Source organism: Hippopotamus amphibius, chromosome 5 (genome assembly GCF_030028045.1).
Source record: "Hippopotamus amphibius kiboko isolate mHipAmp2 chromosome 5, mHipAmp2.hap2, whole genome shotgun sequence".
Taxonomy (NCBI): Eukaryota; Metazoa; Chordata; class Mammalia; order Artiodactyla; family Hippopotamidae; genus Hippopotamus; species Hippopotamus amphibius.
The window spans coordinates 164,162,532-164,179,223 of record NC_080190.1 but is presented as its reverse complement, the minus strand read 5'-3'; the positions used below and the strand labels follow the sequence as shown (position 1 = coordinate 164,179,223).

Genomic DNA, 16,692 nt, shown 5'->3' with positions numbered 1-16,692 from the left:
TAACACAAAACAGCATTGGATAAGTGAGTGCTACGATCTAAATACTACGACTGTTTGGAGAAGAGGATGGTCAGAAAATGTTTTAGTAAGGACAGGAAATTTTATTTGGGGCCTGTAAGATGTGGAAGATTCAGATAGGTGGGGAAGAGAAGGCAGGTGCTTCTGGGAGGAGAGGGGCCACATAATGGTAGCCGACATTTAGTGAACACACACTAAACACCAACCATTCTTCCAAACCCCAGACGTGGATTCTCATTTAATACTCACAATAACTTTGTGAAATATGTATATTATTTATACTTTACGGACAAGGAAGTAGCCATAGAGAAATTTAAGGACCCTGGCCAAGCTTCCACAGAGCTGGGATTAAAACACAGCAATCCAACACCAATTCCCACACCGGTAACCACTACACTCCACCCCTCTCCCTAAGCTAGGATGTGTCTCTTCTGAGCTCAGATCAGGAGCTACGTTTGTTTGTTTTTCGTTTTTTGTTTTTTTTAGCCATGCCACGCACTGTATGGGATCTTAGCTCCCCGACCAGGGATAGAACCCACACCCCCTGCATTGGAAGCGAGGAGTCTTAACCACTGGACCGCCAGGAAAGTCCCAGGAGCTAGGTTTTTAGCTGTTCTGTTTTAATTGTGATAAAATACACACAACATAAAATTACCATCTTAACCATCTTTAAGTATTCAGTTCAGTAGTGTTAAGTATATTCACACTGCTATCTAACCTGTCTCCAGAAATTTTTCATCTTGCAAAATTGAAACTCTATATCCATTAAACAACAATTTCCGATTTCCCCCTCCCACAGGAACCACCATTCTACTTTCCGTTTCCATGAGTTTACCTACTCTGTAAATCTCATACAAGTGGCATCATACAATATTTATCCTTTTGTGTCTGGCTTTTTTCACTTAGCATGATGTCTCAAAGGTTCATCCATGTTGTGGCATGTGTCAGAATTTCCTTTCTTTTTAAGGCTGAATAATATTCTGTTGTATGTGTACAGCACAATTTGTTTATCCTTCATCAGCCAATGGACATTTGGGTTCCTTCCACCTTTTGGCTAGTGTGAATAATGATGCAATGAGTATCGTTGTGCAAACATCTCTTCAAGACCCCCTTTCAACTCTTTTGGGTATGTGCCCAGAAGTGGAACGGCTGGATCACATGGTAACTCTATTTTTAATTTTCTGAGGAACCATCACACTGTTTTCCATAGCAGCTGCACCATTTTACATTCCCACCAACAATGCACAAGTGTTTCAATTTCTCTTCATCCTCGGAGGAGCCTACCTTTCTGAATTTGATATGAAGGCAGGACATTGAGTGGAACTCTCCAGGAAACTGGTCAAAGATACTGACCAGGACTCAGGTGACAGGATAGTACTGCAGACAGATTTGGAATTTACCCAACAAGAAATGAGAGAAGGGACTTCTCTGGTGGTCCAGTGGTTAAGACTCCGCGCTTCCAACACAGAGGGTGCAGGTTCGATCCCTGGTTGAGGAACTAAGATCCCACATGCTGTGTGGCACAGCCACAACAAAAAACAAAACAAAGAAAAAGAAATGAGAGAAGCCATGAAAGATAAATGCATTTGTTGATGACAGAGCCGGAGGAGAACAGGAGGTGAGGATTAAGCCTGGGGGAATAGCCCAGCTGGGTGGCACATTAATTCACAAATGGCAGCTGTTAATTGTTTTTTAAAAGCTCATTCTATAAGTTAAACATTCCCCGCAGTCCCTACATTTGATTAGCAAATGCTTTTGCATGTTAAAATAAATACTAACTTTTCTCTAATGGAGTTACCCCAAATCAAAATTAGAGATGCCACTGATAGCTAACATCTGGAGAGGTTTCCATTTTTCATACATGTAATCCTTATGACAACCCTGCAGGGTCGACATTATTATGCTACTATAGTCTTATAATGGGGAGGCAAAGCAATGAATGCTCCTGGGAGAAGAACCAACTCTCTTGGTCTTACTGCATATTCTCACCCAGGGCGGGGGAGATTAGAAGGAAATAGTCAGATTTCCAGCACCGAGAACAATGCATTTGCTACTCAGCAAGGACACTCTGCCTGTAAGGTGTGTGCACAAAGATCAGCGTTTGTCAAAGGTTTGGGGAGAGATGGGGATGAACAGGTGGAGAATCGGTGATTTTTAGGGCAGAGAAATTATTCTGTATGATACTGTGATGGGGCATACAAGTCATTACACATTTGTCAAAACCCATAGAACGGGGGCTTCCCTGGTGGCGCAGTGGTTAAGAATCCTCCTGCGAATGCAGGGGACACGGTTCGGTCCCTGGGCCGGGAAGAACCCACAGGCTGAGAAGCAACTAAGCCCATGTGCCACAACTACTGAGTCTGAGCTCTAAAGCCCGTGAGCCACAACTACTGAGCCCATGTGCCACAACTACTGAAGCCCACGTGCCTAGAGCCCATGCTCCACAAGAAAAGCCACCGCAATGAGAAGCCTGCGCACCACGATGAAGAGTAGCCCCTACTCGCCACAACTAGAGAAAGCCCTCAGCAGCAACAAAGACCCAACACAGCCAATAAGTTAAAAAAATAAATACATAAATATATAAATACCCATAAAACATACAACACAAAGAGTGGATGCTCATGTAAATGATATACTTTAATTAGTAGGTAATAACTTAGATTTGTAAGTAGTAAAATCCAAAGCTAAACTCAGATCTCCTGATACTAGAGTCTGTATTCTTTCTATTATTCCACCCCACTTCTGTAGAAGAATAAGGTTTTCTTTGATATTTAAATGTTTTTCTACCTTCTCAAGCTTCTAATTCTCTCACCATTACACAGAAGACGACTGCAATGCACACAGTACAGGCACATGCGTGCATGATAACATGTGAGTTGCCTTCATCCAGATCCTATGGCTTTACAGCTCCTCAGGTCACACTTTCAATGTGGGGCAGGACCCTCCTGCCCAGGGCTAGCCCTACCTAGAATCATACCAAGAAACATACCCAGAAAAACCAGGGCAAAAATGAGGACAGGGATATTAAATCACATAGGGATGCCCAGAGCTTTATGTCCTTCACGAGAATGATGTTTTTATTTGTGGAGGAAGAATAAGATGGATTCAGTCATTCAATAAACATTTACTGGGGCCTTGGGAAACATCGATGAGTAAGACATAGTTCTTGCCCTCAAACAGATCACTGTCACAGGGGTGGGGTGACTAAGGTGTGTTAGCCTATAATTACATGCAGGGGTAATACTCAAAATATTTTATACCTGAAGAGCACAGAAGCCAACCAATCAGAACTGGATGCTCAACTACTCAGAACACACCCCGAGTCATAAATAAGCCACCTGGACATACCTATGTGTATGAGTCAGCTCAGGCTGCCACAACAAAATACCATAGATTGGGTGGTTTGAACAACAGCAATTCAGGGAGAGAACTGGGTAGGAGATACAGGTTTGCAGAGAAAGGAGAACTTAATGGTTAAGCACCGGGGCTCTGAAGACAGACTGCCTGACTTTAAATCCCAGCTCCCACCTTCTTTTATTAAGAGATTTTTTAAGAGTTTTTTTTTACTGAAGTATAGTTGATGTACAATTTTATATGTTACAGGCATACAACATAGTGATTCACAATTTTTTAAGATTATGCTCCATTCATAGTTATTATAAAATATTGGCTAGATTCCCTCTGTTGTACAATATATGCTTGTAGCTTATTTTATACACAGTAGTTTGTACCTCTTACTCCTCTATATTGCCCCTCCCCCTTCCCCTTGCCCCACTTGTAACAACTGATTTGTTCCCGATATCTGTGAATCTGCTTCTTTTCTGTTGTATTCACTAGCTTGTTGTATTTTTTAGATTCCACCTGTGGTACCATACAGTGTTTGTCTTTCTCTGTCTGACTTACTTCACTTAGCGTAATGGCCTCCAAGTCCGATCATATTGCTGAAAATGGCAAATTTCATCCTTTTTTATAGCTGAATAGTATTCTGTTGTGCGTGGTGTGTGTATATATATACACCACATCCTTTTTATCCATTCATCCGTTGGCGGACACTTAGGTTGCTTCCACATCTCGGTAATTGTAAATAATGCTGCTATGAACACTGCATGTATCTTTTCAAATTAGTGTTTTTGTTTTTTTCAAATATATTCCCAGGAGTGGAATTGCTGGGTCCTATGGTAGCTCTGTTTTTAGTTTTTTGAGAAACCTCCATACTGTTTTCCACAGTGGCTGCACCAATTTGCATTCCCATCAACAGGAGATCAGGGTGCCCATTTCTCCACACCTCTCCAGCATTTGTTATTTGTGTTCTTTTTTGATGATGGCCATTCTGACAGGTGTGAAGTGATATCTCGTTCTCATTTGCATCTCCCTGATGATCAGCGATGGTGAGCATCTTTTCATGTACATGTTGGCCACCTGCATTTCTTCTTTGGAAAAATGTCTATTCCAGGCTTCTGCCCATTTTTAAAATCAGCTCATTTGGTTTTTTGATGTTGAGTTGTATGTCCCAGAGCTCCCACTTTCAGGCTGTGTGACTTGGAGCAAGTTACCTAATCATGCTGTGCCTCAGTTTTCTTGTATGTAAAAGAGGGTAATGATACCAAACTCACTGGAAAAAAGAGGAGAGGAAGAGATAGAGGCAGAGGCAAAGAAAAAACAGACAAAAACACATTTCATTATTCTGATCTGCAACAATGATTTCCACCAATGTGTCTTCCACCTCACTTATTCATTCTTCTGCCTCATTTATTCTTCTATTGATTCCTTCTAGTGTATATTTCATTCTTCCAATTATTGTATTCATCTCTCTCTGTTCGTTCTTTAAATCTTCTAGCTCTTTGTTAAACATTTCTTGTATCTTCTTGGTCTGCGCCTCCATTCTTTTTCCGAGATCTTGAATCACCTTCACTACTGTTACTCTGAATTCTTTTTCAGGCAGATTGCCTATCTCCACTTCACTTAGTAGTTTGTCTGGCGTTTTATCTCGTTCCTTCGTCTGGAACATATTTCTCTGCCATCTCATTTTGTCTAACTTTCTGTGTTTGTGTTCTCCGTTTCTCAGGCTGCAGGTTTGTAGTTCCTCCTGCTTCTGGTGTCTGCCCCCTGGTGAGTGAGGCTGGTCCAGGGGTTTGTGCAGGCTTCCTTGTGGGAAGGACTGGTGCCCACCCCCTGGCAGGTGGAGCTGGGTCTTGTCCCTGTGGTGGGCACAGCCGTGACACAGGGTATGTTTAGAGGCAGGTGTGCACTCAGGACAACAGTAGGCAGCCTGTCTGCTGTTGGGGGTGGGGGGAGGGGGCATGTTCCCACCCTGCTGGTTGTTGGGCCTGAGGGGTCCCAGCACTGGAGCCTGCAGGCTGTTGGGTGGAGCCAGATCTCAATGCCAAAATGGTGGCCTCCAGGAGAGCTCACACCAATGAATATTCTCTGGGGCCTCCACCAGCAGTGTCCTTGCCCCTACAGTCAGCCACGGGTGACCCCTGCCTCCCTAGGAGACCCTCAAAGACCCGCAGGTAGGTGTGGCCCAGGGTCCTATGGAGTCACTGCTTTGCCCTGGGTTCCAATGTATGTGAAACCTTGTGTGTGCCCTCCAAGAGTGGAGTCTATTTCCCCCAGTCCTGTGGAGCTTCTGCACTCAAGCCCACTGGCCTTCAAAGCCAAATGCTCTGGGGCTCCTCCTCCCCATGCCAGACCCCCAGTCTGGGGAGCCTGATGTGGGGCTCAAAACTCTCACTCCTGTGGGAGAACCTCTGCGATATAATTATTTTCCAGTTTGTGGGTCGCCCACCTGGCGGGTATTGGATTTGATTACATCGCAAAAGCGCCGCTCCTATTGTCTTGTTGTGGCTCCTTCTTTGTCTTTGGATGTAGACTATCTTTTTCAGCAGGTTTCAGTCTTTTTAGTCGATGGTTGTTCAGCAGTTAGTTGTGATTTTTGGTGCTTTCGTGAGAGAAGGTGAGCTCAAGTCCTTCTACTCCACCATCTTGTCTCTAAGGGCAAGAAACCACAGTTTAAAAGAAGGCAGTGCTCAGAGATGTCTGTGCACCCACGTTCACAGCAGCAGCATTCACAATGGCCAAAAGGTGGAAGCAACCCAAGTGCCATCCATCGTGCGTGGATGGATAAACAAAAAGTGGTGCTGGGACTTCCCTGGTGGCGCAGTGGTTAAGAATCCACCTGCCAATGCAGGGCACATGGGTTCAATCCCTGCTCCAGGAAGATCCCACATGCTGTGGGGCAACTAAGCCCGTGTGCCACAACTACTGAGCCCATGTGCCACAACTACTGAAGCCCATGTGCCTAGAGCCCATGCCCCGCAACAAGAGAAGCCACTGCAATGAGAAGCCCATGAACCACAATGAAGAGTAGCCCCAGCTCGCCACAACTAGACAAAGCCCGTGTGCAGCAACGAAGACCCAACACAGCAATAAATAAATAAATGAATAAATAAATAAAATTAAAAATAATATTATAAAAAAAAAGTGGTTATACATACACTGGAGCAATATCCTGCATTCCAGAGGAAAAAAATTATGACACATACTGCTGCGTGGATGCTCCCTGAGGACATGATGCTAAGTGAAATAAGCCAGTCAGAAAATGACAAATATTATGTGATTCCACTCACATGAGGTCACTCGAGGAGTAGTCAAATTCTAGAGAGACAGAAAGCAGAATGATGCTTGCCTGGGGCAGCAAGGGAGGGGAATGAGTAGTTGCTGTTTAATGGCCATAGAGTTTCAGTTTTGCAAGATGGAGACTGGTTATCCAACAATGAAAATATATGTAACACTACTGAACTGTACACATAAAAAAGGTTAATATGGTATATTTTGTTATGTGTATTTTGCCACAATTAAATTTTTTTTTAATTTTAGTGAGGGAGGGGTGAACAGTCCTGAATTCTACTGAGAAGCTGAGAGATCAGAACCAGAAAGGGACCCTTGGCCTAATTAAAAGGAAGTCACTGGTGAGGCTTCAAGAGCAGCAGTGGGGCTGAGAAACATGATGCGGTGGTTTTTGGAGGGAGTGGGAGATGAGGAGGAGACAGAAAGCCAAGAAGCTTGCCTGCAAAGGGGTCTAAAACATGTGTCCAGAGCCAAGAGAGGATGGGGGCTGTGAAAAGGGACTTTCCCCCTCTTTATTAAATTCCTCTTTAAAACTGCAAAATTAAGGCTAGCTCACCAAAACCACTTACACAACACATTGACCCACAGAGGAAAACATCAATGATCCTCCCTACCCCCGCCCCTCCACCCAAGTTACTTGTGTTAACAGCCCAGAGTGCTCCATGCTTGTGCTGACATGCATTAATGCATAGTGTATGCAAAGGCCCTGAAGCAGAAGCAGGATGTATCCAAGGAAAAGTCTATGCCTTCATAGAATGTGAGCAAGAAAGCCGGGGGTAGCTTGGGGAGGTAGAAGTGAGGTCACAGAAGACCCTGTGAGCCTGTTCTTTATTCCAAGTGTGATAAGAAGTTATGCGAGGATTGGGGTAGGAGGAAATGGGATCTTTGCTGTGGTCTCAGGAATTGCTCTGACTGCTGTGTAAAGAGTAGACTATGGCACGGGTTGAAGTAGGGGGATTAACTAGGAGGCTCTAGCACAAGTCCTGGTGAGGAAGACCAGGGCTTGGTCCAAGATGGCAGGATGGGGGTGGTGAGAAGGGACTGGATTCAGAACACACTGTGAAGGGAAAGATGACAGAACTTGCCCCCAGATTGCACCAATTTCTCAGAACGGTTAAGAAAAGACCCCAAACTCAGATAGCTTGGAAGAGATAGAGCCAGGATTCAAAGCAACTCACCTATACAACAAATATTTATTGGGCATCTATGGGAGACACCAGGGGATGGAACAGTGGATGAAACACAGTCCCACCCTCATGAAGCCCCATTCTCTGGGGAGCCAGTGCACCAGAGCAGGCCAACCTGAGCCAGGTGGCCACGTTCACATCCCAGCTCTGCTGCTCAGCAGCTGTGTGACCTTGGGCGAGTCCTGTGACCTCTGTACTCCTCAATGTGAAATAATAGGAAATACACATATTGATCTCTGTCCCTGGTTCCCGGCACAGAGCGCCTGAGACCCAAAGGAGCTAATTTCCTAGGTGATAAGAACAGGAGGAGCATCTTTTGTTCTAATATTTGGTCTTCGACCCTAGCTCCTGACACAGGGCTCCTAAATCCCTTGGAATTTCCTGGGTGATAGGAATGTCTTTTGTTTAATGGGGTGACTCTTGGTGGGCTCCTGGATAACTTCAGGATGGGGGCCGGTCACCAGAAAGACCAGGCCATGATTAGAAGTTTGGAACTTTCAGCCCCTTCCTCCATCCTCCAAGGAAGAGGAGAGGAGTTGGAGATTGAATTAAAGATCGGTCATACTTATGTGATTCCACAAAAATCCCCAAAGTATGGGATTCGAAGAGCTTGGTGGTTAGTGAACCCATGTGTTTGGGTGGGTAGCATACCTTAACTCCACCAAGACAGTAGCTTCTGAGCCTGGGACCTTTCCAGACCTTGCTTATGTACCTCCTCACCCAGCTGTTCACCTGTGTCCTTGATCTTATCCTTTATTATATAATAAACCAGTAAACATAAGTGTTTCCTTGAGTTCTGTGAGCTGTTCTAGCAAATGACTGAACCCAAAGAGGGGGTCATGGGAACCTCTGATTTATAGCCAGTTGGTCAGAAGCACAGAAGACAGCCTGGATTTGCAACAGGCACTGGGGCGGGGGGTGGGGGTGGGGGGAGTCTTGTCAGACTGAGCCCTTAACCTATGGAGTCTGTGCTAACTCCAGTTAATGTCAGAACTGCATTGAACTAGAGGTCACCCAGCTGGCATCAGAGAATTGCTGGGTGTGGAAAACCTAAACATTTGGCGTCAGAAGTGTTGTGAGTGTGAGAGTAAAGGAGAAACACAGGAGTGGTTTTTCTTTTTCATCATCCTGCCTCCTTCACTGCTCCCTGTGAAGAGATGACTTAGTATAAAAAAGTGCTTAGAATAGTACCTGGCACAGAGGAAAGGCTTTATAAACATTACGATTATTACTGCAGAGGTAAGGCTCTTAACCATTATGCTGTCGGGACTCAGTTTTCATTTCCCGTCTTGACGATGCAAATTAACAGTGCATTTCTTCCTTTGTTCAACCAAATTGAGAAGGCAATGTTGAGGATCTGTTGAGCAACTGACTATAGACACCAGAAGTTATTAATAATAGTAATAATAATAAATATTAATTATAAATGAGAAAAATTACCATATGGCAATTAATTAGAAAAAATACCATATATTATATATGCCTCAACATATATGCGCACCGAAGTAGAATGATAAAAGATAGACCCCAACATGATGACATTGCATGGTAGGACCATGATGGGATGAAGGGCAATATTTGATTTTTTTTCTTCTTTAGGGTTTTTTTTTTTTAAGTTCTCCACAATGAGACTGGATTCATTTCCTAACCATAAAAGCAACCATAAATGTCATTTTTTAAAGTAATATCTGGGCAAAGGATCTGTAAGCCCAAAGGAAACAGGAATGCATCTATGTCCTTTGCCTTTGTTTTCATCTCAGGATGTGCCCTAAAACATGAAAGGGCACCAACTATTCACCACTGTCCCATCACACATGGATGACTCAGAAGTGGCTTCTGACACCAGGCAGCTCCTGAGCCAGGAGACAACAGGAGAGCAAGCAGCAGCCACCCAGCTCTGCAGAGGATCCTTACTCTCTGAAGGAACAGGGGGCACAGGGCAGCAGGGTCGGGAGAGCTGACAGCACGTTCTCACCCTGAACCACACAAGGCCAGACGCCTAATGAATCATGTGAACTGCAAAGAGGGAGCTTTAAGCAAACAGGCAGACCCAACACACTGTGGAATTAAAGAATACCCAAGTTTAGAAACCCCCAGTCTGGCTCCCTCCACCGGCAATAAAAATCGAAAACTCTCAGCATCAAGACTTGTTTTCCTCCCGCTCCCCATGGAGCCTTGCACAAGGCCAGGTACACAGGAAATGCTGTACTTTGATTATTTTAATCGATGTCTCTTGTTTTCCCTACCCAGCATCTATTGCTCCCTTTCCTGGTAAAAAGCCCCAATTTCCACTTGAGGAAACATCCCTTTCCCTGCTCTTGGTGGGCCTGTCAATCAAGGCGACCTTCCTCCCACTGCCCAGGAGGTGGGCACTGAGCCCAAGCCAAGCCTATCAGAAGCTCTATTCCTTGAATAGAGGTGGAATGGATTCCCCAACAAGCCTTTTCATGGGCTCAAATGTTACCCACATCCCTAGGGCTGAGGTAGTCTTTACCCTTTCAGAGACCAGGTTCTGCAGCTTTTCTCCACTTCTGAGAACTCCTCAATATCCTTGCAATAAAGCCCTTTTTTATTTAAGAAAGCCAGAGTTCTGTTTCTGTTGCTTGCACCCAAAGAACCCAAACTGTGCTATTCAGCATCACGAAGAAACTCAGATAAAAACAATGAAAATAATTAGCATGAATCGCCTTACTACTAATAAATTATCAAAATTTGCATACCCACTGTCTCTTTTGGACTTACAGCAAACAAGCAGCTCAGAGAGGTTCCAATGCCTTCCTCTAAACCACACAGCTAGCAAGTGATTGAAATATGGCCTCAGCCAGCTCCTTAGTCTCCTGGACCAGGAGCTCTGCAGCCTCGATGGAAACCTATGTTGCATCACCCCTCCCCACCCCAGTCAGTCCTTCTCTGGCTTTGAATTTTTTTCTACTTGCACGTTGTATGTAGCTAGTTTACAAATTCCTCAAGGACAGAAAGCAACCCTTTCTCCTGCTACTCCTTTTCAGGGCCAGGCCTCCACGGGGAATTTAAGTGTCCAGGCCCCGTGCAAGTTTTCCAGGCTAGAACCTCTCATGAAAAGTGGAGTCAGCAAATGAGCAAGTAAGCAAACTTTGGGTCTCAGCAGTATTCATGCTGGAAATATCTATCTGAAGTCCTCAGGGTACAGTGGCACAGAGCGCAGAGCAAAAGCTTACATTCTAGTGAAAACGATATTCTACAGAGGAACAAACAATATAATAATATATTATATCTACAATATGCAATTATATTCAATATGTACTTATATATACAGTTGACCCTTGAACAACATGGGTTTGAATTGCATGGGGCCACTTACACGCAGATTTTTTTCAATAAGTAAAGTTGGCCCTCTGTATCTGCTAATGCCAAATCCACAGATTCAGAAGGCCAACAAGGGACTTGAGAATCTGTGGATTTTGGTGTCTGCAACTGGTCCTGGAACCAACCCCCCACGATACCTAGGGATGATGGTAATATAATACCAGGTAGTGATACATGCTCTGAAGAGAAAAAGCAGGATAAAGAGCATGGGGGGTGGGGGAGTACATTTTAGCAGAGATTGGAGCAGGGGAATATCTGGGGAAGAGTGTGCAAACCAAGCAAGCACAAAAGTGAGAAAGGGGCTTCTGGGTTGTGCAAGGAGTTTCCCAGAGGCCGGTGCTGCCCTGATGGGGACAACAGGGATTGGGGGTGGGGAGGCAGGCAGAGGCCAGAGGAGGCAAGACTACTAGGGTCTCGGTAAGGACTTTGCATTTGGTCCCAAGTGTGATCGGGAGCTTTGGGAGGGTCGGGGGGGGGGGGGGGGGGGGCTGGGGGCGGGGAGAGAAGACAATAACATCATCTGGCTTCTATTTGAAAAAGTCATTCTGGCTGGAGGGAGCAACCCAAATGTCCATCATGGCATGATGGAGAAACAAAATGTAGTATATCCATTCAAATAGGAATGAAGTACTGATATATGCCAGGCACACACCAAAGAACACATACTGTATGATTTCACTTAGAGGAAAGACCCTGAATAGGCAAGTTCACAGAGACAGAAAGCAGATTAGTGGGGGGTCTGGGAGGAGAGAGATGGGGAGTGACTGGGGATACAGGGTTTCCTTTTGGGGGTGATGAAAATGTTTCAGAACTATAGTGTGTTGATGGTCGCACAACACTTTGAATGGACTGAATGCCACTAAATTATAGATGCTTTAAAATTATTAAAATGGTGCCTTTCACATTCCGTGCATTTAAATGACTTAAACAATCTAAAAATAATTTAAAAATGAAAAGCTCATTCTCGCTTATGTATGCAGAGAAGCGATGGGGAAAGAAGGAAACAGAGACCAATAGGAAAGTTCTGCCTCCAGCTCTGACACATTCCTTCCCTTTTCCAAGCCTCAAATCCTTCACCCATGAAAATGGAAATTCTCTGGGTACATGTATATGTATGGCTGAGCTACTTTGCTGTGCACATGAAACTATCACAGCATTGTTAATCGGCTATACTCCGATATAAAATTAAAAGTTTCCTAAAAAAAAGCAAAGAGGGACTTCCCTGGTGGCAAAGGGTTGAGAATCCGCCTGCCAATGCAGCAGACACAGGTTCGATCCCTAGTCCCAGAAGATCCCATAGGCTCGGAGCAACTAAGCCCATGCACCACAACTACTGAGTCTGTGCTCTAGAGCCCGTGAGCCACAACTACTGAGCCCATGCACCACAACTACTGAAGCCCACACACCTAGAGCCCATGCTCCACAAGAGAAGCCACCACAATGAGAAGCCCGTGTACTGCAATAAAAAGTAGCCCCCACTCACCACAATTAGAGAAAGCCCGTATGCAGCAACAAAGACCTAATGCGTCAAAAAAATTTTTTAATTTTAATTTAAATTTTAAAAAAAGAAGAAAATAAAACGTAAATTCTCACAGGCCCCAACTCTTGGGCTTGGTGAGAGGATTAGAATACTTTTTAAGTTGCTCAGCCCACGGATCTTTCCTCTTTCTGACTCAGACTCACTCCCCTGGGGATCTCATCCAGGCTCATGGCTTTGAATTCTGTCTCCCAACATAACTCCAGCCAAATGTCTCACCTGAACTCCAGCTGACCGACTGGGCATCTCCACTTGAGTGTCTAATAGGCACCTCCAGTTACCAAGTCCAAAACAAACTGTTGAGCTCTGCCCCTCCCCTAATGTTCAACCTTGCTCCCTATTTCTGCACATGAAAACTCCATCCTTCCAGGCAGAGGGCACATATCAAGGAGTCCTTGACTTACCTCTCACGCTTATCCAATCAGTAAATGTGCCCGACTCTGCCTTCAAAATACATCCAGAATCTGACCTCTTCCAGTCCAAGCCACCGTCACCTCCAGCCTGGATTACTGCAGTAGCCTCCTGGCTCTCCCGGCTTCTGCTCTTGGCCCCTTCAAGCTGTTCTCACCATGGCAGTGCCAGAGATCCTGCTCAAATACAGGTGATATCATGTGAATCCTCTGCTCAACCAAAAATGTTCCCACTGAAGACCCCTGCATTTGTCCCTTCCACCTGCTCTCCCAGACACCCATGGGACTCACGCCCTCACCTCCCCCATATCTGCATTCAAAGAGACCTTCTCAGCAAGGTCTCTGCTGGCTACCTATTTAGGGTTGCCAGATAAACTACAGGATGCCCATTTAAATGTGCATCTCAGATAAACAAGGAGTAACTTTAGTACAAGAACGTCCCATGCAATATTTGGGACATTTTTGCATAGGTCAGACTTATACTTTAAAATGTTCTGTTGCTAGGTGAATGGATAAAGAAGATGTGGTATGTATACATGCATACACACATATACACACAAAATGGAATATTACTCAGCCATAAAAAAGAATAAAACTTTGCCATTTATAACAGCATGGATGGGTCTGGAGGGCACTGCACTTAGTGAAGTAAGTCAGATTGAGAAAGACAAATACTGTATGTTATCACTCACATGTGGAATCTAAAAAATAAAACTAGTGAATATAACAAAACAGAAACAGACTCACAGATATCGAGAACAAACTAGTGGTTACCAGTGGGGAGAGAGGAGGGAGAGGGGCAATATAGGGACAGGGAATTAAAAAGGTAAAAACCACTGTGCATAAAATAAGCTACAAGGATGTATTGTACAGTACAGGGAATATAGCCATTATTTTACAATAATTTTAAATGGAGTATAATTTATAAAAACATTGCATCATATGTTGTACACCTGAAACTAATATAATATTGTAAGTCAACTATACTTTAATAGAGAATAATAATAAAATGAAATTCTCTGTTGTTTATCTGAAATACCAATCTAATTAGATGTGCTGTATTTTTATTTGCTAAGTCTGGCAACCCTAACTAAAAATGGTAACCATCACCCCAATACTAGTAAACCCCCTTCCCTGCATTTATTTTTCTCCCTAGCATTTATCACCACCTAACACAGCATATGTGTTATTCATTTATTTTGTGTATTGTCTGTCTGTGCAACAGTTACATGTAGCTATTGGGCATTTGAAACGAGGCTAGTACTACTGAGGACCTGAATATTTTATTTTATTTCAATTAATTTCAATTTCAAAATGGAAATGATTTCATTATTGGAAAACTTATTTTGTATTTAGAAAAGCCTGCATAAGGGAATACGCTTTTCAACTATAATTTTACAAAATCAAAATACAGGGCATGTATTTCCAATGAAACTTTAGCATTCAGATTGAGATGTGCCATGAGTGTAAACCACACATCGAATTTTAAAGATTTACTACAAAGAGAATGCACAGTATCTTACTAATAAATACAATTTTTATATGGATTACATGTTGAAATGATAGTATTGAGAGTATATTAGATTATATACTATTAGAAGTAACTCCATCCGTTTCTCTTTACTTTTATGAATGTGGCTACTAGAAGTTTTTTGATTGTGTATGTGGCTCACATTGTATTTCTTCTGAACAGCGCTGCTCTAAAAGGCAGGCTCCTTCAAGGCTTGGTTCCCCTGAAACCAGGGCTGAGACCAGGGTGGCAAGCCCATCATTTATTCTAGAATGCGATACCAGGACGCAGAAGCAAGAGATTGGGGATAGTGAGAAAGAAAGAAAAAAAAGTCAATATAAGCACGCATTATCGAGGTCGGTGTTGGTAACGAGGACTCTACTTCCCCGGGACTTCCTGAAAAGTGACAGAAGGCCTCCCAGCATCATTTCCTGAGACATGGGAAGCTACAGGCTTTATCCACCAGCTCCCACCCCACCGTTGAGGGCTGTGCCTGGGTGTGAACACTTGTTCACAGGACAAAGAAGTTCCCACTGTGTTGGGAAAAAAAAGAAACCCCACAGCTGGAGTCATAGGAAGGACACTAGCAGCCTGAGGCAGACCTGCGCTTGCAAGAGACTGTCCACCGCACGTACAGCTGAAATCAGAGGTGGACCAGGGGACATGATGGTGCAATTCTCTTGTTCAGCTTTTCATCCCCCAGATCTAGAACAGTGCCTGGAACATAGTAGGTGTTCAATAAATAATTCTGGGGAAAACACACACACACACACACACTGAACACCTACTACAGGCTCAGTTCACAAATGTTGAATAAATAACAGAATTCCTGCCCTCCAATTTCACTAGCTTTTCTGACCAGAAATTGTTCTTCTCGCTTCTTAATACATAATCATATCAAACATGACCTCAACCTTCTCCTGGGTGGACGTCAAGGTAACCACTCTTTTCTGCACCTTCCTCCACAAGACCTAGGGTGCCAGGTGGGGTTGAGAACGTGCAATATGAGCCTCCCCAGCGAGAAACGTAGTCTCCTCTTTCAGCTGATGGTCCTCAATGGGAAGAGGACAGCTTGGGGTGTTTATTCGCAGCCCATAAAAGGTGCTCCAGTAAACACAGTCTTCTCTCTTATCCCATGTCACTGTGCACACAGCAAGTGCTAATAATTGCTTAACCAACACGTTCCAAACTCCATGGAAAGGACCCAGGGCTGTCGAATGCCTCCCCAGCACCCACAAAGGACCAGCCCCTGGGAAAATGCTTACACCGCCACGTTTCCCGAAACACCAATGAGACTGCACTTACTTAGCGCCATAAAAAGGGTAATCTGCTACCTGCATCGACAAGCTTCCCTTAATTTCTCTCTCCAACTGAGGCAATAGGTTTCCACCCCTAATTAAGACCCTTCATTATCCACACCCTATGACTTTCACAGCATTCATCTCTGCAAGACGGGCCTTCTGGCTGTAACTACAGGAAAGCAATTCCCGTGGCTGCATCGGGAGGCAGTACCTTTCAGCTCCTGGATTTCCCACCCCTACCGCCCCACATCCCGTGAAACCCGCGGGTGAGGGATGACTCTGACTCTCCTAACCAGTAAGGCTTCAGGGGTGTAGGGGGAGGGAAAGAGGAGCGGACGCGACTAAAGAAAAGAAGAAAAACAAAAACAAAAAACCACGTGTAAAAAGCAAGTCCACAATGGGAACTTCTAAAGCAAAATTACCTCAGAAAATAGAGCTTCGACGTCCGGAGGCTGCGGCCGTGCCAAAGCCAAACGTCCTCCGAACCCTAGTTCCTTTTCCACCTCCTAGACACGTGGAAAGACTACAATTCCCAGCAATCTTTGCGGCTCAAGCTGATGCCCATGTGACCAGCTCAGGCCAATGGGCTACGAAGGAAAATTACAGCCCCCCCTTCCCAGCATTGGAAAGCGTGGATTGAGATGGTGGCATCCCCAAATAGGGCAGCTTGGATCAGGGCATCACTGCAGAGAGGACAGCGGCCCTGGAGATTCACCAGACGTGGCATGAGGCACAGACTGAGGTGCTGGGCCTG

At 44.4% G+C, this 16,692-nt stretch overlaps 1 long non-coding RNA gene across 1 annotated transcript; it reads right to left on the bottom strand.

The window, feature by feature from the left end:
- Positions 1-2,647: 2,647 nt before the first annotated feature.
- LOC130853962 (uncharacterized) lies at positions 2,648-16,440 on the bottom strand. The gene is made up of 3 exons (XR_009053920.1): positions 16,361-16,440; positions 13,122-13,304; positions 2,648-6,009 (listed from the first exon to the last, which is right to left on the bottom strand). It is a non-coding gene; the product is annotated as an uncharacterized LOC130853962 (long non-coding RNA).
- Between the last annotated feature and the right edge of the window lie 252 nt (positions 16,441-16,692).